General features: G+C 43.2%; 1 protein-coding gene across 1 annotated transcript in view; it reads right to left on the reverse strand.

The window, feature by feature from the left end:
• KIAA0825 (KIAA0825 ortholog) overlaps positions 1–24,813 on the reverse strand; it is a 2,177,598-nt gene that overhangs the window by 1,497,627 nt on the left and 655,158 nt on the right. The gene's annotated exons all lie outside the window — the stretch shown is intronic.

Genomic DNA, 24,813 nt, shown 5'->3' on the forward strand with positions numbered 1-24,813 from the left:
ATTTCAGTGTCCAAAGTCTCGGTGTCTAAATTCAATCACGAACACGGAGCTGAACAAAATTTGTTGTAGACTCTGTCTGCAAGCCTATTTCTCAGTAATGTTTGTTGTTGTTTTTAGGTATAGTTTACTCGACATCACTGGGCAAAACCTGCCGATGGCTGGGGGGGGGCGGGGCTGGAAGAGCTGCTCTCGAAGAAGGCTTTAGAGCAGATGGTAATTTAACGGAGAGCAGGGGGCAGAGCGGGAAGAGTTGCTGGCGTGGGAGGGTGATTGATGGGCGGGGCAGGGCTGGGGAAGCCTTTGATGTGGCCTGGCAGCCGTGGAGAAATGCTGCTGGCAGTGGGAAGGCTGGGCATGCTCGTCCACGATGAGTCACGTGACTCTGTCGTGCACTGTCCAAAATCCGCCAAATCCGCCTGTTAGGAAAGGAATTTTTTGGGTTGACAACAATAGGTTCGAGTAAACTCGACCTAACCATGTACTCAAAGCTGGTGGATCAGAGTCTATCATTCTATTCAGGGGCTGTCAATTAACCCTCTACCAAGATTTGGCAGTGGTGACTCTGGATAGCAGAGCACTATACAATCCAGTGGTACAGGAGCACAATGCAAAACTGGTAATATATCCATGGGTCCGATAGGAACTCACAAGATCTCTCCATCCCAGGGGTCCCTCATCAGAAAGAGGGCTGTTGATACAAGTAAGCTTTTGCAGGGATTTGAAATACTCTTTCCGGTTCATATTGAGTTTTTAAATGATGGGGACCTTTGAACCAAGCTAAATAGTTACTTATCCTTGAGCACATTGCTTTACTTTTACCACTTGTTTCTGAATCCCCGACACATTATACTAGCGAAACAAAGGGATCAACATTTGCTCAGAGGCCTAGCTGTGCCCTATTTATACCTTAAGTGGAGGGCGTTTGTAACAAATCAAAGGTTTTATGTGTTGTATTTCTTATATTTGTAATTTTATTTTACATTTTTTGCTCTTTGGCTAGTTCCTAGGGAAGAAGTCTATAGAAGATGAAGGGGGAGAGGGTGGGGGAGGGGGGTGGGGGTGATCAAGACAACAATGAGGATATAACTTAGAGGACACATAGGAGTATGTTAGTTGTTTTAAGTTCAAACTAATCTCCTTGAATGTAATGGGACTTAACTTCCCTGATTAAGAACAAAGGGTGGAAGTTCCTGAAACATCAGAGTGTGGTAGCAATTACCCTTCTAGAAACTCACTTGAGTGAAGGTGATCAGTGTGGAATGAGAAAAAACGTATTCTGTTCAACGCCATTCCTCAGACACATCCAAAACCTGGGGAATAGCCATACAAACAGGGTTTTTCATTTTTTCATTACACCACATATTTATGAAGAAAGACCCTGGAGGTCGCTTTATCGTAGCTCAATTTGACAACTTGGGTAGTAAGTTTACCATGTTTAATATCTACACACTAAATACGGAACAAGATGGGTTTCTCTGAAGCATCCTCTGACCCCTTGTGCATCTGTTGGACTGGGAAGTATGAGAGGTATTTGCATCTGGCCAGGCAGGTGGGCCTTGCTAGGTAAGGACATAGGAACCTGCCTCTAGAGCAGCAAGTAACCTTAGGTTTCTGATGGCTGACTTGGGTCTCTTGGAGCTTTGCAGTACGTCCATGTCACTAATGATGAGTACTCTTGCTTCTCCTAAATATCCAGACGTATGTATGAATACTTTACGTCTTAGTAAGCAAGCAACTTTGGAGTAGAATACTGTATATAGAGAAGAAATATAAACTTATCAGACCAAGCTCATGTAGAGGTGGAATGATGGGCTTCTCACCTCTCTACCCCTCCAATGAGATCACTGTGAAAACTGTGTTTTAAGGAATACCTACTTTGTGATCCAGGAGTTGCGACAGAAGACACAAGATCTTTCAGAGAGACATAAGAGTACCATTGATCAGATCACCAACTGGTAGGCATTAAAAGCAACTGTCCGGAATACTGATTGTAAGAGATGCACATATAAACTGGGAGACAAGATCAGAGATGGATAAAATTTGCCCGAGCTAAAAATGCCAGTGAATTCTAATGAGGAACAAACAACAACAATGCAAATTAGATTAACAAACTCTACAATAGACTGATAAATCACAGAGGACCATTTTACTATTGCAAGAGAACGTTTACTCTAGGGAAATAAACCAGATAGACTTATAGGCATAGATGCATTAAGCCAAAAACCGCTCGCAAAGGGGCAGATTCTCAGAATGTGCCCCTTTGCGACAGGTATTTTTGCATTTGAGATGCATCATCAGAAGTTGAAGATGATACCCAACTGAAGTTTACAAGCACTTCAGCAAGGTCCTAGAACAGCTGCTGATTGCAAGGCCCACTTCTCACTGATACTAATGAATGGCAAGTACCTCACAATATGAAAAACATACAGACACACTGCACTTCTAAATGCATTAACAACAGTGCTGGGAGTTGGCTGAAAAAGCTACAATGGGTGACATGTTTCGTAACTACATTGGAGACAATGGTAGTGGACCCATGACTGAAATATGAGAGAGAGGAGGTAGAGGAATCCCTTCAGATGGATTTGTGTTTTGCTGCATTCCTGTAAGCTGGGAGGGACACATTGGAGAAAGGGAGAGCTAGCCTCTCCTGTGCATTTCAAAGGGTGCTCTTTGATACAGAAAAATGTCACTGGGCACATATCAGGAAGGAGATTGGGCTGGTAAGAGAATCATAAAGAGCAGGGCAGAATGCCTGGGGTAACCTTTTGATACACATATCACTATGGCTGACTTCTGGGTGTGAACCTCTAGTCACTCTGAATGCCTGTGTTGTAGGACTATGGGTTTTGGAGTCGCTCCTGCTGTGACAGAATGCTTTCTGGAGGAAGCTAGGACAGAGGAGAGGAGGGCCCTTCAAAAGAAAGCAGATCCTGAACATAAACATCAAAAACTCAATCCCATTTGATATCTGGAAATGGACTATAAGAGAGATAGTTTGAGACCCAAAAATTGTCAACTGTCAAGCAGCCAACTGGGCTCTGCGAGGAAAAGTTCTGCAAGGCTTTTGCCTGTGACCAGGACTGGGGACTAAGGCTGCTAGTCTGCCTGCTGGGTGAGGGAACACCATCCAGGGAATCAAAGACCACTTGTCCTGGAGCATGGAGCACCAGCGCCTGTCCGCTTGCCAAGACCAGTGTGCCCTGTGAAGAAGAGCAAGAGGAGAACATTGTAAAGAGTGAGGTCCAGTGGGTGAATCCTGGTGAGTAGATTCCTGAAACAAGGTGTGAGGAAATGACTACTGCACAGATCAGGTCGCTGCCTATGTTCAGGGAAAATTCGATGACCCCCATATTCCAGGGGACGGCTGGAGTGAAGTGAGCTGTGACCGTTGCTGTACCGCACCGGTAACGCGAGCGTGCAGTGTTAAGTAGGCATCCCAGTATGCTAGGTGGGGCCGCAGTGAATATTTGGGAAAAGCTAATCAGGCTAAATCCCATGTGCAGTAGCAAGTTGTTGACCCTGTATGCCAGATGGGGGCAGGCAAAAAGAATGGTGTTGTGCTGATCAGGCCGTAGCCCGTGTGCGGTAACAAGTCAGCGATCCTGTATCCAATGAGCACAAAAGTAATGGTGACCCTGTATACGAGAGGAGGCATTCAGACAAGCAAGAAGCGAAGCCTGGTCAAGACCATCAAAGGAGTTCCAAGGCACCAGTGGTGACCTTAGCAGGCCTAAGCCATGACTGAATACCAGTACCAGGATTGTCACCACCCACCCTTCCTGTAGAAGGGACAGAGAATTTACCCAGCATCAGAGGAGTATCGACTAACCCATGGCTTCTGTCATCGCAGGGCCGCGTGGAAGGAACTCGAGGACAGCTGATCGTAGCCAGCGTGGGCCACTTGTGAAAAACTAACCAGACACAGCCACTGCAGCTTCAGCGCCCGCAAAGAGTGCGCTCTCAGAGACTTTGGTCACTCCGATCGTGTTGGTACAGGTAAAACTGATTTTCGGCCCGATGGCCCTGGTGGAGCTTGCTTGCCAGATAGCACTATGACACTGTAACACTTTTGACTTTAAAAGTCAGAGTGGTACCCCTCACACTACTAGTGAGGCTTCAGCTGAATGTCACATGTAGTGAATGTGGAATAATCGCTAGCTTGAGGGAAGTGAGACTCAGGGATCCGCCTATGAGACACTAGAGCCTTGACCTCAGGGGACTGTGTGTATTTTCTGTGAATGTTTGTATTTTACTGTGTGGTTGTACATAAATGCTTCTTTTCTCATAAAAGTAAGTATTTGAATTGACAATCATGTATTGCTGTTATTGCACATATTTTAAGTTGTGAGCCTGTGTTCACCCCTCTGTGTCCACAACCCACCCATCACCCCGCCATTCCCGAGAAGACTTGGACAGCTTGACCAGCACTACCACTGAAAGTCAAGCTTGAAGTGGTACTTGGTCTAGCTGCTCAGGAACCATAGTAGGTCGGGCCCTGGAACATCAGGAGTGAAAGGCCATAACCCAGTAACCCCTGCTTGCCGCATGGCCCTCTGAACGGGGTTCTGACAATTAGCAGCAAGCAATGTTTAGGAGCCTTGGATACAGGTAATTTCAAATGCCAGTAGTAAAATAGGTCCAGTTGTTAAGCATAGACGACATACATAGACAATAGAAAACACAGGGTTGGGAATAAACCTCAGCACCATGTCCACAGATTAGAAGAAGGAGTTATGCAGAGACACAAGGTGGAGGATGCCCACAAGCAGAAACTTGCTAGTTTCATTAAGGACCAGTTTGAAACACTTGGCTAAAGGGATGCGGTTGTAGTTGACTCTGCGGAGGGATCCATGGTAGGAACCCAGGAAGAGAGTGCTGTGAAGCAGGCTCTAGGATACGCTTAGGGCAGATCTATCCCAGACACATTCAGTCTGTGTCCCCTAACGCATTTTCCAGAGTTTCAACAAGTTACATACCATCTTTAGTTTCTAGAATATACTAGGTGTTATACACCACCTCAAATTTCTAGAGTATCACTGTCACCAATTCTAGGTGTAAAACCCTTGGGTGGGCTGAGCCAGCAGAGAACTTAAGCTTGTAGATGGAGCTTCAGAAAGCTAAGTCTGAGAAGGAGGGAATAGCCGGAGAGTTTGAGAGGGAGAAACAAAGGCTTCTCGCAATAGGTTAGGAGGCAGAGAGACAGGAGGATTTAGCCCAGAAAGAGAAATTATGAGAGAGGGAGATAAACAGGGGGAGTGGGAGGAGAAACAGAAGAAAAAGGAAATTGAAATAAATTTGGAAAGGGAAGGGATAACCCTTGAGAGAAACAAACTTAGGATGGCAGTAATGACAACTCCACCTGGGATATGTGACTCTACATCCAGTTCAGGGCAGGTGGCAGCCAAGGTTCCAAGAGATCTTCTGCATGTGGAAGGTCAGGACATCTTGGAAAGATTTGTGATCTTTGAGGTCGCTTGTAAGGCACAGGCCTTGAATAAGGTGTATCATAGCAGAGGTCTTAATAGGGCACCTGCCATTGGAAGGGACGGCCATAATTAGAAGGATGCCTGTGGCAGACCAGATAGTTTAAGAGTGAATGGAGGAAGCTCTGATTAGATGGTTTTGGCTGAAGCTAGCTCAGTACCTTGAGAGATTCGAGACTGCAAGATAGAGGATAGTGTCCAGTTTGAGACTTGGATTCATTGTGTATTCCACCTATGGAATGAGTGGGTGAGATGGATTGAGCCCAAGGGCTTTCATACCCTTAACCAGTTATTGGTGACACAGCAGCTCAAGGAAGAATACACTACCCCATTTAGGCAATATCTGACTGATTTGACAAAGAGGGATCCAGAAAAACTTAGTGTTGGCTGACACATGATTAGCTAACAGGGCAAACTAAGGGCTATAGCAGAATGGTTGTAAGCCAAAGGGGGAGAGGAACTCTCCGCAGACTGGTTCCAAACCAGAGTAGGGACCAAGGCAATTCCTATGGGAGGGCCCAGGAAAAATGGTACGAGTGTGTCCAGGAAGGAGCTTCAAGTGCCTCAAAGTTTGACACTTTAAGAGAGATTGTCAGGCGAAAGAACCTGACCCACCAACAGCCGTAATAGCAAGAATGTTACACGGAGGTGAAGGGACCCAAGCGAGCCCAGTTGCACTCAACTTTGTAGCTATTGATGCTTTGAAGCACATTCATATTAACACAATGGGATTTTTGCAGGAAGTTAATATTAATGGGAGGAAAGTGTCTGCCCTAAGGGATTCTGGAGCGTTCTGTATTATGGTTGAGAGGAAGTACCTTAAGCCTGAAGAGATACTCCTTAGGACCAAGGATACAGGTTTGGTAGCCAGTGGATAGAGCATGGAGTATCCCCTTGCCAGGGTTCAGATTGAGCTCAAAGGAGAGGTGGCCATGATTGCTGTCGGGGTAAGGAAAAACAAGGTGTTGGATATCTCTTGGGTAATCATTTGATTGCTTCTGGCTTGGTGCCAGGATCAGAAGCCTTTATGGCTTGGACTGAGTAAGCTGTGTTGACCAGAGCACAGGTTGCACATCAGTCTCAGAGTGGGACTGGGATCAGTACTGATTCGAAGGGACAAGGACAAGGTAGTTTGCAGGAAAGGGCAGACTCCAGGAAGACAATGGCTGTGGAGATCATTGCGTTTGCTCAAGAGGGAGGATGTGGACCAGTGGGGTTTCTTCCAGAGCTGTAGGGGTTATGGTTTGCTAGCTGCTGGATGGCCTACCTGGGAAGATTTCCGGAAGGCACAGGAGGAGTGCCCTATGCTTGTCAGACTTTGGTAGGAAGCCCAGGAACAGGTCAGCAAGGAGTGGTAGGTAAAATTATGTTGACTGCAAGGATATACCTACTTTACAGTGAGCTGGTAAATCCTGAGCCAGGAACTAGCAAGAGGTTAGTGTTTCCATTAGTGCACAGAAACTTCCTGTTGTCACTGGCACATGAAGTACCCTTAGTAGGACACTTAGGGATTAGAAAATCCCAGGATATCTTGGACCTCTGTTCTACTTGCCAGCGATGCTCACAGACACAGAAAGGTTCTATAGAACCCGGAAAGCTTGCCAGATGAGTGGTAAGTCAGGAGGTAGAGACACCATTAGTGTCTCTACTAGTAGGTGTTCCATTTGAGTGGGTGGGAATAAACATAGTTCCGCCATTTGATTCCACCGCGCATTCAGGCACGAATATGTCTCGGTTGTGATGGGCCATGCCACCAGGTACCCAGAAGATGTACCTCTGAGGAGCATAACTGCACAGGTGGCAGTGAGAGTTCTCCCGGGGATTTTTTCTAGGGTTAGAGTTCTAATGACAGTCATTTCTGACCAGGTAACCAACTCCATCTCCTCTTATATGATAGAGATGTGGGAGCAAGCTGGTGTGACACTTCTCCATGGCCTACCACTCACAAACCAATGGTTTTGTGAAGCGGTTTAACAGAGCACTGAAAAGCATGATGGCAACTCTGCCAGAGAAACTCAGGAGGAAGCAGGAACTTTTCCTGCCATGTCTCTTGCTTCCCTACTGAGAAACTCCAAAGAAGGGGTAAGGGTTTAGTAGCTTTGATATTCTGTATGGACATCCTGTGCGAGTTCCACTTAACATAGTCAGAGAAGGGTGGGAAAAAACCTCAGACTAATGTGGTGGACTAAGCAATTTGGAACAGGAAGTTGATGTCGGAAGATATTTGTCAGGCAAAGGAAACCTCGAGGCCAGTCAAGAACAGATGAAGGAGTGGTAGGACCAGAAAGCTACGCTGTCTGGGTATCATTAAGGTCAGGAGGTGTTGATGCTAAAAACTATTTGTCCTAGGGCATTGGAAGAGAAATGGTATGGGCCATACAAAGTAGTTCAGAAGATCTCTCAGTTTAACTACTTGGTGGACACAAGTGCCCCACAGGAACCCACAAGGGTGTTGTTCCATGTGAACAGGCTGAAGCCTTACCTATGGTGAAATTACACAGTAAATGTCATGGCAGAGAAAGCTGAGAAAGACAGTGAGCCTCTACTTAGTATGCTGCATAGTGACATGAAGGATGGCACTAAGGAAGGATGTCCAGCTCGCCCCTGAGTTAACACCTGAGCAGCAGAGGGAATGTAGTGTTGTTGCCAACCTCTTCACTCTGACTCCAGGGTTGACACCTGTCTGTGTGCATGGCAGAGACACAGGAGACATTCTGTGAGGGAAGAGCAGGATGTAAAGAATGTCTAACAAGCTTCTAGGGTGTATTAAGCCAGAGGAAGTTGCCAAAATGTTGGACCTGGGGGGGCATTGAAAGATCTCGTATGTCCGCTGGTCCTGTGGTGCTAGTACAAAAGCAAGGGTCTACTGACTTACGGATCTGTGTGGACTACTGAGCCCTCAATAAGGTAACCAAAACCGATGCCCACCCAATTGCAAGAGCAGATGAACTCGTAGAGTGGTTAGGTGCTGCACAGTACGTGAGCACCTTGGATCTGACAAGTGGATATTGCCAAGTGGCTTTGGCACTTAATGCCAAGGAGGAGACTGTATTTTCTAAATCAGAGGGGATTTATCAGTTAATGATGATACACTTGGGTTGTACAATGCTCCTGCCCTTTTGCTGTGCTGGTGAACCATGTTCTTGCAGGGCTGGAAGAGTTCTGTGTGACCTTCCTGGATGACATTGCTGTGTACAGCAATTCATGGCAGGACCACCTGAGACACCTAGGACAGGTCTTGGCTAGGATACAGGAGGCAAAACTGACCATCAAAGCGACCAAGTGTCAGATGGGACAGTCCTCTGTAGTCTACTTTGGGCATGAGATGGGGAACCAAGATTCAGTCTGTGATGGAGTGGTAACTTCCTACTACATAGACTGAAGTGAGGGCCTTTTTAGGACTCATCGGGTATTACAGAAACTTTGTGGCGAACATTGAAAGTTTAGTTGCCCAATTGCCTGATTTGACCTCCAAGGAACAGTCCAGGAAAACGACATGGACTCATGAACATAAGAAAGCATTTGAGGAACTGAAGAAGGCACTATGCACTACACCTTTACTGAAAGCAATGACATATAAAAATTGTACAAAAGGGGGTGGTGATGGACGGAGCATCTGATTCAATCAAACACTCACACCCAGTCAAAAGATCTGGGTTTAATCCATCACCGTTCTTTAGCCCACTCTGCCACCCGAGTTCAGACATGGCTATATGCAAATCAGTCTGACCCTGTGCCTCATGGGAACAGTCCAGCCCGAACTGCCAAGCCATGTCTTCCCTGGACCGGAAACAAGCTTCCGAAGACCGGTTTCTGGCATTCCAGCCGTCTTCAGCCCGGCTTACTTGAATCCAGTGGCAAAGTGAGCAAGGGACTCACGTCTGAGCATACCCTGCCACACTTATGGCGGCCAAAAGCGGTACAAAAGGGGGTGGTGATGGACGGAGCATCTGAATCAATCAAACACTCACACCCAGTCAAAAGATCTGGGTTTAATCCATCACCGTTCTTTAGCCCACTATAAAAATTGTATACATAACATATGTACTCAGTGGATCTACATAACACAAATTCCACATGTACTGTATACCATCATACATTAGAATAAGGTCCTCTTAGGAGTTTTATCTTACTTTTAAGTAGCAAGTTCACTCTAATTAAGAAAGCACCAAAACATTTTTTAACCCTGGATATTTATTTAACTACTGTTTCACTGAAATATAATCACACATTTTAACCTTTATCAAAGGACTACAGGGTGCACCCAGAATAAGAAAGATTATAGAACAGGATTACAAGTCCTGGGGAGGGCCTTTCCCTTCCACAGCGGAGATCAGAAACAGCATCTTATTCTCTCACATGTGCTAGACACCTTAAGTCTATCATCACACATCCAGCATGACTTGTCTCTGAGTCTTTAGGAATACCATTCACTTTTCCCTCTTTACTTCCAAATTCCACTTTTCCTAGGTGCAGGTAAGTGGATTGTCCTGGGAAATTGATGTTAACACGCCCAAAGCAGTATAAGCTTTCCAAATCTTCAACTAAGAATGTCTATTTATTTGGACTACCCAGTTGAGCAAATGCTGAGATGGCTTTATCCTAAGGCAGGAGCAGGTGCACATATGCATTTGAAGCACAGTTATATAACGAGAACACTTTTAATGGATTAACAGGTCATAATGATTATAGCAAAGATATACTTAAAGTTGTGGTTGCCATCTTTCTAAATAATATGCTTCACGTTATCATACACCACTAAAGCAGCATTGTATTTAAGTGCTTTTAGGTATAAAACCTGCACATATCCCTGAACTGACTTTAGTTTTAGCGACACACATACTGTGACTGACACATTCTCAAAGTCAGAGGCAAAGTGCTTAATCATACTTCCAGCAAGTTACATGCTTCCATTTGCTATCCACAACACACATCCCTGGCAAGGTAGAATATTTGTGATAATGGCCATGCAATACATATTTTGACTATGTTACAGGTGCCAGGGCGTCTATTACATTCCTAAGTGACAAGGATATATAGCTTTATGGGATAATTTCCTGACCACACCTCACAAACACTTACATGCAGACAAGCACCATCAAGAAAGGATTGTCATAGACAGGGTAGGTGTCCTGGAGAATTCATCATGCAGAACAAAGTGCATGAAGGGTCCTAATGAGTATTCTCATAAGTTATGTTTGCGTTTGAGATACACCGGCCACATATTAAATACCCTATTCATGATTATTTAATTTATTTTTAATCCTATATAGCGTAAACCCGACCAAGTGAGGTATCAGAACTCTTCACATAGGTCATCAACAAAAGCCAAATTATGTGAAGCCCACCGCCAAAGTGGGCGTGGACTCTTTATCCCTGTACTCAAAAATTTACTTCAGTGATAATTTCTGAGACCTTCCTGGATTTGTGGTTGTCTGTATATATTTATGGCCTCTCAGAAAATGTGTTTCTTCTCATTTTGTGCCAATATTACACTAGTAAATACATACTGCTGAACTGAAATCCCACATTTCACCATGCTGTTGTAAATTCTCCAACAGCTTGTGATCCAGTGAACAAGTGGAACCTGTGGACTTAACGTGTAGGGGAACCTATGGACTTGGTGTGTGGGTTTGAGGATTTCTTTTGCTAATATAATTTTGATAAAAAAGGAGCATATCAAAACTTGTGTTATGGAATGTGTGGTAGATAGGTGTTGCTATATGAACAAAGGATAACCAGAAGAGGAATGCAAAGGAATTCTATTATAGGACCGGAGGCTCTGATTATTGCCTCTCTTTCTTTACTGTTAAATTCACAGCATCCAATGAAAAAGTTTCAACATGTAAATAAACTACATTTCCCATGATGCTTCACAACAAATTATGTGCCATCAGACAGTATAAGAGCCACCATCTCATTCCCAAGAGCCTCTTTCTTTGCTGCTCAACGCGGAAATAAGTGCTTTCATTCATATTATTCAATTTTGTATAATTTTCTATAATTTATTTGTAATTGCACTCAGCTGTTTTTTCCGGGCATTCGCGCCTGAGGGAACGAGCTGCGGGCAGGCACATGTGTACTTGTTTTATTGACTTTGCGATAGTAATTAGCTAATTCAGCGCAGCCTCCCGTAGCAGAGAGCATCGCACAAGCACTGAGGTAAGCAGTGCCTGTTTCCCCCGAGGGTTTAAGAGCGTAGTCTCCTGCTGTACGACATCGGAGCCTCCCCTCATAGGGCCCGAGTCCATTCATCAGTAGCCTTGTGCTGTGGCTGGACGTGCATAGCCCAAATGGGCTACTTTGGGCTACGCAGCCTGGGATTTCTCGATCTGCATTAATATTATGTACGCCTAACTGGCTTCAATAAGCGTCTGCCCTAGAAGTGACTTTAAGCTCCAGATAAACGCTGATACGGCTCTCGACGTCCTGTGGCTGGGGCTGCAATAATTAGAGATCACAGCCCTGCTGAGGAGCTAATTGAATTGTATTATCTCTGAGTGCGCGTGGGTTAGCTCCCCCATGACTCCACTATATATATATATATATATATATATATATATATATATATATATATATATATATATATATATATATATATATATATATATATATATATATATATATATATATTCGTAATTAAAGATTTGAAGATGAGGAGGATAGACCCTACTATGAGGAACTACAAGAAACTATTTTGGAAGTTAATATTGTTGACGCCCTGGATGCCTCGTTCCACCGGTCCGTCAACAGGGCAATTGAGAGTACTGTACCCAATACTGTACAGCAAGTTTCGTCAGCAGCGCTAAAGCCTATCACTAAACAATTAGAAAGCTTCGCAAAGCACCACAGGTTTCAAAACCGGCCTACTCTTGACTCCCAGACTGATGCCACAAATTCCTCTGGCAAAGACCAATCCAAGTCAGTGACATGGCCTCATGCAATGGATTTTCTTTCTTTTGCTCAATCTAATATCTATCGCAAGCTCTATCCAGTAGCTTTCATCACGTTATTTAAGAAATTTAGTTGACTTATTTCAGTGTGAACAAAATTTTTAAAGACATGAATTCATAATGAAAAACTTTTCAGAGGGTACAAAAAACGATTACATATATCAATATAAATCAACACATAGTGACTGAGATTCACAAGTGATTTGTTGTTATAAGCATCTCATTATCACTAAAGTGGACACCTATTTCAAACAATATGTACAACAGGAAAATGTAACTGATCAAACAGAAAACAAACCCTCAGGCGAACAGTTCACAAAGAAAATAGCTGTAGTTGTCGATGTTTTGCTCTAGATAGTGAAGACATCTGTTAGACCATCTTCAGGACAGTAAATTCATGAATGACCCTTAGGAGACTACATGAGCGACTTCAGAATGTAGTCGTTCATTAAAATTGTCAGTTTGGCGTCAAATAGAAAGCTATTCAATAGCTACCGTTGTTTCGAGGCAGTCCCAAGAAGGGTGCAACACTGTAGAGTCCTCATGGACCAATTTATTCAAATTCCAGCGTTTCCGGTTACTTTGTGTCTGAAAAAGGGGACGAGCACTGCTTCATACGACGTTCCGCAGTGGATCTGTCAATCCCTATCTTTCCTCCCCATCGGCATTTCCTGCAGTTGAGGTGGAGGAACCAGTGGTTGGAATATTTGGCCCTTCCTTTCGGGTTTTCCTTGGCTCCATAGTGTTTAACCAAAGTGATGAAGCCGGTGATAGCTTATCTGTGGGAACAGGGCATTTGCATGATAGAGTACCTAGACGATATACTTATCATGGCTCAGACACAAGCTTTAACCAACCTGCACTTACAAATGACAGTGCCACTCTTGTAGAAATTGGGATTTGTCATCAACGAATCCAAGTTAGTCTTCTTACCGTCTCAGACAATAGACTTCCTATGTTTCGTCATAGACTCTCAGACAGCTCAAGTGAGCCTTCCTAGATCAAAATTACGAGATCTCAAGAAGGAACTGACATCGGTCTTAGCCAAACAGAGGGTCTCCCTCAGGGCCAATGCCAGAATAGTGGGGTTACTGGAGTCTTCAACACAAGCTATCTTTCCGGGCCCACTTGATTATCGGACTCTTCAGAGACTAAAAATCCAACACCTCCAGAAGGGTTTGTTGTACACAGATATGGTCTTGTTGACACAGGAAGTGAGGAAGGAAATTCAGTGGTGGTTGGGCCACATAGAAGCATGGAACAGCAGAGCTATCTTCGGCTCCAAACCAGAGGTTATAATAGAGTCAGATGACAGCCGATGGGGCTGGGAAGCACGTTGCGGAGATATCTCCACTGGAGGAAGGTGGTCACTCCAAGTACTATCCCTACACATCAACTGTCTGGAGTTGCTGGCAGGGTCGTTTGCAATACGGAAACTCTCACCCAAGCAAGTCTCTTGTTGCATCCTACTCAGGATGGACACTATCTCAGTAATGAGCTATATCAACAAGTTGGGAGGTTATCTCTTCTGGTGGAGATAGTCAAGGATTTTTGGCACTATTGCCTGAATCATCAGATATCGGTTGTAGCAGAATATATCCCGGGTCAATCCAATACAGTCGCAGATTTGAATTCCAGATATCTGAAGGATTACAGCAAGTGGCAAGTGCAACCTCGCCTGTTCCACTGGTTACAGGCAGTGTTGGGTCCTTGCAAAATAGACCTCTTTGCCTCCAGATTGAATCGACAACTGCAAGCGTTCATCAGTTGGAGCCCACACCTGTTAGCAAGAGCAACAGACGCTTTTCCCCAAGAGTGGTCAGTGAATCTGAACTATGCATTTCCTCCATTCATTCTAATTCCTAGAGTGACAACCCAGATAGCTCGGCAAAAGGCGGAGGGGATTTTGGTGACGCCTCTGTGGAAGTCGCAACCCTGGTTTCCGATACTGTTGGAAATGAGCTGCGACTATCCCATGATGCTCCCTTGGTCTCAGACGATGCTCCACGGCCCTAAAGGAGAACTGCATCCAATGATAATATCGGAGCAGTTGTCCCTGATGGCATGGCGGCTTTCCGGCAACAATGGAAAATGTCAGGAATTTCGGACAAAGCTTCCGAATTCATTCAGCAAGCCTGGGCCCCTTCCACGATAAAGAGATATTCATCAGTTTGGAAATGCTGGGTAAGTTGGTGCCTGGAACGGCACGTGGACCCTGTGGTGGCAGAGCTATCCCATGTTGTGAATTTTCTATCAGACAAACTTTCAGAGGGTTTGACTTACCGATCAGTAAATAATTTCAGACCGGCAATATCAGCGGGCCATAGCCAGGTGGGCGGGAAACTGGTAGGGATGCACCCAGTGGTGTGCAAGTTGCTTAAGGGAACCAGAGTGGCTAACCCTCCTAAACCAAAGTATTCATATTTATAGGAAGTCTCTTTGGTCCTATGCCTCTTTGACAGATAATACACATTTACCCAGGAAACAATTGTCTTCTAAGCTAGCCATGCTTTTGTGTTTACCTGCCTCCAGACGTTCTTCAGATGTGAAAGTTCTGGATCTTACAGGTAGAGTGTTCACTCTAGAAGGTGTTTCTTTTACCATTACTGGCAATACAAAACATTTTCACGTAGCATAGAGTATAATGCTTTTCCCAGTAAAATTAAGTTGTGTGTAGGTTCATGCCTAGAAGCCTACGAAGAATGCACACCGTCCTTGTGACCAGAGGGTTCAACAGAACTGTTAATTGCAATGCAAAAACCGTTTAAACCAGTATTGGCAGCTACAATAGCCAGATGGTTAAAATCAGTAATGAAGGAAGCAGGTATTGATACCCAGGTTTTTGATACCCATTCTGTACGTGGAGCAATGACATCCAAGACTTTTATGCTAGGTTTAACCATTCAGGACATTATGAAATCTGCTGATTGGTCATCAGAATCTACATTTAAGCAATCTTATTATAAACCGGTGGGTGATAACTACTGTGGTATTTGATAAGCATTAAACAAGCAATAATCGGAGCCTCCGGTCCTGTAATGGAATACAAAATTTGCTAGCATTTTCAATTCTATTAAGGACACGGAGGCGAGGATTATCCCACTCGAATGTATTTCAGATTGAAATTGTACTTGTAATAAAAAATGACCCTCCAGTATGCAGTATGCATTTGTCCACAGATAATAAGGGTTTCTTCTTTTAATCTATTCCAGGTTCAGAAAAGAAAGGCGAGGGATTTTTTCCTCTGGTCGACAATATTGGATATCGTCCCAGTTCTTGGTTAAGAATACTTTTCCTGTTGAAGGATCGACGACATTGGTTTCGATGACTAGTTACGTACTTGGACTAAAAGACTATTGAGCAAAGAAAAAGGCTCTTGGAAAGGAGATGGTGGCTCTTATAGGGTCTAATGGGACATGACTGGTTGTGAAGCATCATGCGAAATGTAGTTTATTTACATGTCGAAACGTTTTCATTGGCTGCTGTGAATTTAACAGTAAAGAAAGAGAAGCAATAATCCTCGCCTCTATGTCCTTAATAGGATGGAAAATTTTTGGCGCAAATGCTGGCACATTTTGTATTCACTTCCAGCTTAATATTATACAAGTCAGGTTTAACTCAACATGCAACTGTGTGACTGAGGCCTAATTGAACTGTCTAAATCTGGGCAAGAACTTATTCTAATTCTCCCCAGGGACGACACTATACTCTTAAATCAAAGTCTGGATTACAGAAATACCTAACTGACTGGGGACAAATGAGATTCTCATTTGCATTCATAAAAACATGATTCTCTAATTTAATTTGAGGGAACTAGGAAAGGCATTTAAGATACACAAACTGAAACAGATGGCCAAATAGAAATATTCAGTGTTGAAGCACAATGACAATTTCACAAATATCTTTTTAATCTAATAAACACAATAGTGAAGAATGACAGTATATCATTTATCAATGAATCTGGCAGATGTTCTATAGCACCAACTAAGTGCACTTTAGGCAGAAAAAATTGACATGTGCAGGACCATTTTAAATTGAAACTATGATCAAATTGAGACTGTAGAAAAAAAGGTCTGCCTTGGTGTTGAACACATCCATCCAAATTGAGCCTATATATGTTATATTACATTTTTGTTCTTGCTATTTAACCTCTAAAGGCATGTTTAGTAATTCATTTTTTTGAATTTACACAAATAAGTAATAAATACATTTCCCAATTTTAAAGAGCGCACTTATCACCCCTAAAGGTATCCAGGCACTGGGGGGTGGGGGCGGGTGGGGGGTGTATGGGAGAATAAGTGAGTTATTGCCCAGAGTCACATGACGCTGAGCTGATCTGCCGCTGGAGATCGAACCGTGAGCCCTGCGCTCTTGAGTCAGCCGCTCTGCCCGCTGCACCACACCTCTCCCTCATGCAAATTGAAGAACTTTATTGTAAATGCTTTGTTATATATTCTGAGTGACAACACTTTAATATTTAGAATGGTAGAAGTGCAGACATTCTGGCAATATATGTTTCTTTGAAATTAGTCTATCTATTTGCTTCTAAAGCGTGGAATGACCTCTCACTCCACATCATAGCATTCTCTCTTTTTGAATTCCACAAACAGTTGAAGACCTGGCTTTTCAAATAACTACAGTTTATCAAAAGGAGATAGGACACTTGTAACCACTTTTTCCAAGAGATTTGAAAAAGCCCTCATAAACGCTGCGTATCTCGAGAAGCGGTATATTTTATTCTCCGCCCCACGCAAGCGTTATGGCAACAGTCATTGGGCTTATTCAGTCAGTGTCTTGCCAGCCTCACCCGAGGCGATCTCTGGTTTTTTGTGGCAGTATCCAGAGAAAAGCGAGTTACCCCACTGAAGCTGAGTGATAAGATAAAAAGTGTGCAGGTGAATATAGGCTTTATTCAGTTCACTTGACCACGTATTAAAATTTATTAGGTATGCTCTGGGGATAGTTAGGAATCCTTAGCATAGGTCAATTAGACAGAAAAATAACGTCAACATGTTTCTGCTCTGTCGGCCCGAGGGTCTAAGAGCTTTCGTCAGGACAAATATACAAAAAACACACAAAGTGAGTAGAAAAATAGATGTCAAATTTTTGACATAAAGGGACTCTATTAATTAATAGTCTTACCCTTGAAGGTTTTCATATACCTAAGGATTTAAGAGGAAAGAGAAATGGGGGTAACTAATGACCATTTGGCAATTTCATTCTAGAATACTGGTTTAATCAAACATGCATTGTGTCGATATGCATATTGTATAATTTTTACAACCAATAGTGCAATTATAAGAAACACACAACTGAAGTGACATTCAGGTGAATTTGGGGGAAGAAACAGCGATATCACAGTAGTGCACAGTTAACTTATGGTATGATAATTCATACCTGTGGATTATGGCTTGGTTTTTGGGCGCTTCAATAGCAAGAGACAAGAAATGTAAAGTCGCTCTTGTACTTGTATAGGCATTGTACCTCGTGGAGAGGTCTTACCTTAAAAAGAAATCAACCGCATTTCAGCAGGAAGGTTCAGGCTGAAAGGACATCAAGAAACGGGGTTGTGAGGGAGCTGTGTGTTAGTAACTGACACACGGCGGTGGAGGTGGGAACACTCACCCGCTTCGAAGCGTACTCCGCGTCTTGTGCTGGCTCTGCCTCCTGGACGCCGGGAGCACGCGTTCGATGGCGTTTTACCAGATTTAATCATGGAAAGAGAGAGCGGACATTTGTTGTTTAGCAAAACGGGGTACTTTTAGAGACAAAAAATACAGTTAGCTTCCTATGATTTTGCAATAAATGATTTTTGCGTGATGAGCATGGTTTATCTTAAATTACCAGAACTTAAAAGTTTAGTCATGAAAGAATGCACCCTTATACCAAAACTGATTATAAGACGAATGACTCAAAAACAGATAATGATTCCGATGCTTGGGACTCATCCGGAGGGTCTGATACAGGGTCCGATGACTCAGGCCGCAGACAAGGCCGAGGTAACTTTCGATCTAGACCACAAAGAAGAGGTAATAGATGGCCAAGACAAAACTTCATGGGCCCTCCTATGCCATTCTTCCAGCCCTACATGCCACCATATACCGGATGGATGAATCCGTACAACCACGGATCCCAGCAAATGCAGAATTACATGGGCATACCACCGCAGGGGAATAACAACCAGAGTCAGGATCCTTTTTTATTGAGGGGCCAAAACCAAAGAGGAAGAAGAAGAACAATTTCATGGCAAGACCAACAGCCGAATGTTCAAACGAGGAGCATGACATCATCCAAACCAGGAACCAGCAAAACGAGTCACTAATAGTTAATTTAAGCTCAGTGATTCTATCGAAGGAACAAGAAAACGTCCTAAACAAGGGACTTGGTTACGTCCCTACTCCCAATCTTGACCTCTTCAGATTAAAATGTGAACTATCTGAATTCTGTCGCTCACTCAAATTAAAAGCTTACTTTTCTGAGTCTGCCCCAATCACCGATCTCGGAGACACTAACCTCCGCAAGAAGTCTAATTTTACACCACCTACCAACATGGTACCAGTAGAAATACTAACCTTTGAACAGGCCATCCTAACAGGAATTGATGAGATGGAAACGAGTGTCAAGAGACCGTATCAAAATCTGACCCGATTGGAAAGAAAAGCTTTAGAAGAACTTCAAACAAATACGGACATAGTCATCAAACCCGCAGATAAGGGTGGAGGAGTGGTCATCCTCGGAAAAGAAGAGTACCGGACCCAATGCCTGACACTACTTGCGGATGAAAAATTCTATACAAAAATCAATACTGATCCAACACCCAGACTAAAAACAACTATAGCTATGATGGTTTATGAAGCCGAAACAAATGGATGGGTAAGCAAAAAAGAAGCAGATTTTTTAACCACTGAGAATCCAAAAATTCCATACTTCTACTCGCTACCCAAAACCCACAAAAACAGAGTTCCACCCCCGGGCCGCCCGATAGTTTCGGGTATCTGATCAGCTTTAGAACCTCTCTCCAAATTTGCAGATCAATTTCTCCAACCATTGGTTAAAAAAACCCCCACATACCTACAGGACACAAGAGATCTGCTAAATCAACTCAAAGACCGATCTTTTGATCCCACTACGATGCTCTTAGTAGGACTGGACGTTGAGTCCTTATATACAAGCCTACCCCAAAAAGAAACACTAGACATGTTGGAAGACGTTCTATTCACTGAGAATTGGAACTTCAGGACACCTAGACACTTTGTCCTAGAGTGTTGCCGGATGGCACTCACCGAAAATTATTTTGAATTTGAGGATCAGCTATTCTTGCAGAGCCACGGAACCTCAATGGGGAGTGCCTTTGCCCCTTCGGTGGCGGGACTCTACGTGAGCAATTTCGAAACCAACCATGTATTGACACAAACCAATCCTTACGTTTCCAGTATACTCTACTGGAAACGTTACATTGATGACGTCCTCCTAATATGGCATAACACCCAAGATCTAAAAATATTTGTGAATTGGCTGAATACTCGTGATCCATGGCTCCGCTTCACATATATGGCAGATAAAGAAAGCATTGACTTCCTAGACCTGACTATATACTCAAAAGATCTGCAAATAGAAACCAAGTCATTCAGGAAACCAACAGCTAAGAACAGTTTATTGTCCTACAAGAGCTACCATCCTCAACCGTTAAGGGACAATCTACCGTACAGCCAATTTTTACGGTTGAAAAGGAACTGCAGCCAAAAAATGGACTATCTGGCACAATCAAAAGAACTTAGTAAGAGACTGCTTCAAAGGGAGTACAAGACATCGACCATAGCAAAATGCAGAAAAAGAGCATCGAATCAACCTAGAGATAACCTCTTGACAACTGTTGAAAAAAGTGAAACTGTGGATCTGATGACATGCGTAACCACTTTTTGCCCAGCTTCATACCAGGTGAACAAACTCATCCACAAAAACTGGCATATTGTCAATACTGGAAAATTCAAATGGCCAAAGCCACGGATGGCAAATAAACGCACAAAGAACTTACGGGATATGTTGGTACACACGCGCCCGAAGACAACAATCATGGCAAAACCTACAATAAATGCCCACATGGTTCCAGTTACAGGACACTATCCATGCGGGTCCTGTCTAGCCTGCAAATCGACCACTAGCACAAAAACTTTACAATTGTCCCCTACACTAAAATGGACACAGAGACAACACAGCAACTGCAATTCATCCCATGTGATCTATATGGTCACCTGCCCATGCGATAAAAAATACATAGGGATGACTTGTAGGAAGGTGAAACTACGCGTAGGGGAACACAAAAGCAATATTCGCCTTAAAAAGAATACAACCAAGCTTTGCTCTCACTTCATCGAACAAAATCATAGTATTGAAGACCTGAGATGGACAGTAATAGAAAAGATATCAGAAACTACACCCAACGCAGATAAAATACTATATGAGAAAGAACAACGTTGGGTGGACCGTCTTAAAACCAATAAATTTGGTTTGAATGATGATATCTCATGGCATCATTTTGCACGCTGAACCTACGAGCATCACAGTAAAACTTTGTAAATTGAGCCCTAACAACTCAATTGCAAGCTCCACACATAAATGAGACACATCAACATCGAAGTGAGATGCTAATGGTATGACAACCACCTCGTTCGGCATTTTGCCGATTTTTTACTAATACCGTTTTTAAGTTCTGGTAATTTAAGATAAACCATGCTCATCACGCAAAAATCATTTATTGCTAAATTATAGGAAGCTGACTGCATTTTTTTGTCACTAATAGTACCCCGTTTTGCCAGACAACAAATGTCCGCTTTGCACGCTGAACCTATGAGCACCACAGTAAACTTTGTAAATTTAGCCCTAACTACTCAATTGCAAGCCCCACACATAAATGAGACACATTAACATCGGAGTGAGAAGCAAATGGTATTAAAACCACCTCGTTCGGCAATTTGCCGATTGTTTAATAATACCGCTTTTAAGTTCTGGTAATTTAAGATAAACCATGCTCATCACGCAAAAATCATTTATTGCAAAATCATAGGAAGCTAACTGTATTTTTTGTCTCTAAAAGTACCCCGTTTTGCTAAACAACAAATGTCCGCTCTCTCTTTCCATGATTAAATCTGGTAAAACGCCATCGAACGCGTGCTCCCGGCGTCCAGGAGGCAGAGCCAGCACAAGACGCGGAGTACGCTTCGAAAGCGGGTGAGTGTTCCCACCTCCACCGCCGTGTGTCAGTTACTAACACACAGCTCCCTCACAACCCCGTTTCTTGATGTCCTTTCAGCCTGAACCTTCCTGCTGAAATGCGGTTGATTTCTTTTTAAGGTAAGACCTCTCCACGAGGTACAATGCCTATACAAGTACAAGAGCGACTTTACATTTCTTGTCTCTTGCTATTGAAGCGCCCAAAAACCAAGCCATAATCCACAGGTATGAATTATCATACCATAAGTTAACTGTGCACTACTGTGATATCGCTGTTTCTTCCCCCAAATTCACCTGAATGTCACTTCAGTTGTGTGTTTCTTATAATTGCACTATTGGTTGTAAAAATTATACAATATGCATATCGACACAATGCATGTTTGATTAAACCAGTATTCTAGAATGAAATTGCCAAATGGTCATTAGTTACCCCGATTTCTCTTTCCTCTTAAATCCTTAGGTATATGAAAACCTTCAAGGGTAAGACTATTAATTAATAGAGTCCCTTTATGTCAAAAATTTGACATCTATTTTTCTACTCACTTTGTGTGTTTTTTGTATATTTGTCCTGACGAAAGCTCTTAGACCCTCGGGCCGACAGAGCAGAAACATGTCGACGTTATTTTTCTGTCTAATTGACCTATGCTAAGGATTCCTAACTATCCCCAGAGCATACCTAATAAATTTTAATAAGTGGTCAAGTGAACTGAATAAAGCCTATATTCACCTGCACACTTTTTATCTTATCACTCAGCTTCAGTGGGGTAACTCGCTTTTCTCTGGATACTGCCACAAAAAACCAGAGATCGCCTCGGGTGAGGCTGGCAAGACACTGACTGAATAAGCCCAATGACTGTTGCCATAACGCTTGCGTGGGGCGGAGAATAAAATATACCGCTTCTCGAGATACGCAGCGTTTATGAGGGCTTTTTCAAATCTCTTGGAAAAAGTGGTTACAAGTGTCCTATCTCCTTTTGATAAACTGTACCTTGTTTCGGGGAACCGATAGGACAGCCATTCCTCTTCCTTCCTATTGATAACTAAGTTTTCAAATAACTAACCTACCTAGACAAGGATTGGCACACACACCTGCTCAGAGACAAACTACCCTCACTGGTAATAGTGCCCTTTACAGATACACATAGCATAACAACATTGCATAACATTGCGCCTGGACTGAAGAACCTAACAAATTCACAATAATGTTTCTACGCTGTACTAGGGTTTGCCTCCTGCTGTGATATGTCTCATTGATCAAAAGAATACCATGCAGGTATGCAGTTGCTTCTTCAAGATGTTGGAGTGGTGGGGGCCAGTGGGCCTCAGCTGAAATACCTCTTTCCAGATCACCTGTGGCACATATGTACACAGTGACTCCATAGGACATATACTGTTTTGATGTACATGACTTACATTCATGAAAATCAGTGTGCTACAATCATTTCCTTGTACTAATATTGGGGTACATGTACAACCATTTTTAGCGGGTGCAAACGGAGAATCTGGCCATTTATGACAACTAAACCGGCTTATGCGATGTATCAACCCTATGTTGTGAGTCAGTAAACTATTACCGGCTCGCAAAATAAGTTTTGCAAGTCGCTATTAGGAAGGGGCATGCCAAGGGCATCTCTTCCTAATAGTGAGTCGCAAGGCCATGTACGATTGTTTTGCGACCGTATTCCAGTCGCAAAACAATCGCTGTTTACCGCCTACTTCAAGTAGGTGGTAAGCTAGTCGCAAACAAGAAGGTGTCCCTTTGGGGCCCCTTCCCATTTGTGACTAGCAGTGAAAAGTTTTTTTAAGAGCAGGCAGTGGTTCCACACACCACTGCCTACCCTAAAAAAATTAAACTGAAACGTTTTTAAAGTTGCATTATTCAAAAGCAAACGCGGGCATGGTGGTCTCAGTAGTGGCTGCTACAAGGCAGAAGTGGTGGAGCAGGGAGGGGGGGTTTAAAAAAAGAGAAAAAAGAAAAATCCACCTACTTGCTGGCCGCTGCTTCTCCTCTGTCCTCTACGGTCGATGCAGGAAAGAGGAAGCACACAGACTCCCAGACTCCCCTAGGCCAATCCTGACTCGTCTGATCGGTCTGAATTGGCACTCAGACAGGGAGTGGGAGCCTGTGCGTGTTCTCTTCCTGGCTGTGCAATACAGCCGGGTGGAAAAAGGCTAAGTGTGCATGACAGTTTGGGTGGCCCAAGACGGCCGGCCATACCGTCATGCGCACTTAGAAAGTGCTCACCACTCCTCCCCCTGCTCTGTAGGCAGCACAGCCAGCCCCGCCCGCCCCGCACCTAAACAGAGCCAGTACTTAAAAATAAAATAATAATAACATGGTGTTATTATCATTTTATTCTTCCTGTAGGGTGCCACTCTTCCGTCTTAGCGGAGCAGCAGCCGTTAAGTGGTCTGCTATATCCAGCAGGCCACTATCCATGTTTTACTGCCCATTCCCAAAGGGCCGCAAATTGCAACCAGCCTCATTCAATATTGATGAGGCTGGTTCATTGCACCCCTAATGGGAACTGCTAATGTATCTGAGACACATTAGTACATTTGATTTTGCGAGTCTCATTGTGAGCAGTAAAAATCGCAAATAGAGACTTGCAAAATGAAATGATCATACATGTAGACCATGGTCTTTTAAGAATATGCGATGGACTTCAATGAGCGTGCTTTAATTTGACCGAATTTATAATGACATTCACTGGTTTGGAATTAGTTAGAATAGTCTCTCTGCATAATTGGATCGTATTTATATAACTCATCTGAAATATGTATTTACAAATAGTGATATAAATTTTCTTAGACTCATTTCCCATTTTCTTTAGTATATACCCTGAAATGGGAATGGATGCTGTGAACAAAACACATTTGCCCTTCATGCGCAACATATCTATTTTATTTAGCACTTTTCGTTTCTTCAATGTTTTATCAAAACGTTCCTAAACCATCACGTGTTTCAAACGAAAACTTTGCTGTTTACAGCGCAACTGTTAAATTTCTAAATTGCCTGATGAACCAAATAAACGCTACACGTCGTAGAAGTTATCCAAAAGCAAGAATACCGATGAAGAAACAAAACATTATAGATGCTGTAACGCAGATAATTTTAATATTTTTTTTTAACACATTTGAAA

This window comes from Lissotriton vulgaris, chromosome 3_1, assembly GCF_964263255.1.
Source record: "Lissotriton vulgaris chromosome 3_1, aLisVul1.2, whole genome shotgun sequence".
Lineage (NCBI taxonomy): Eukaryota > Metazoa > Chordata > Amphibia > Caudata > Salamandridae > Lissotriton > Lissotriton vulgaris.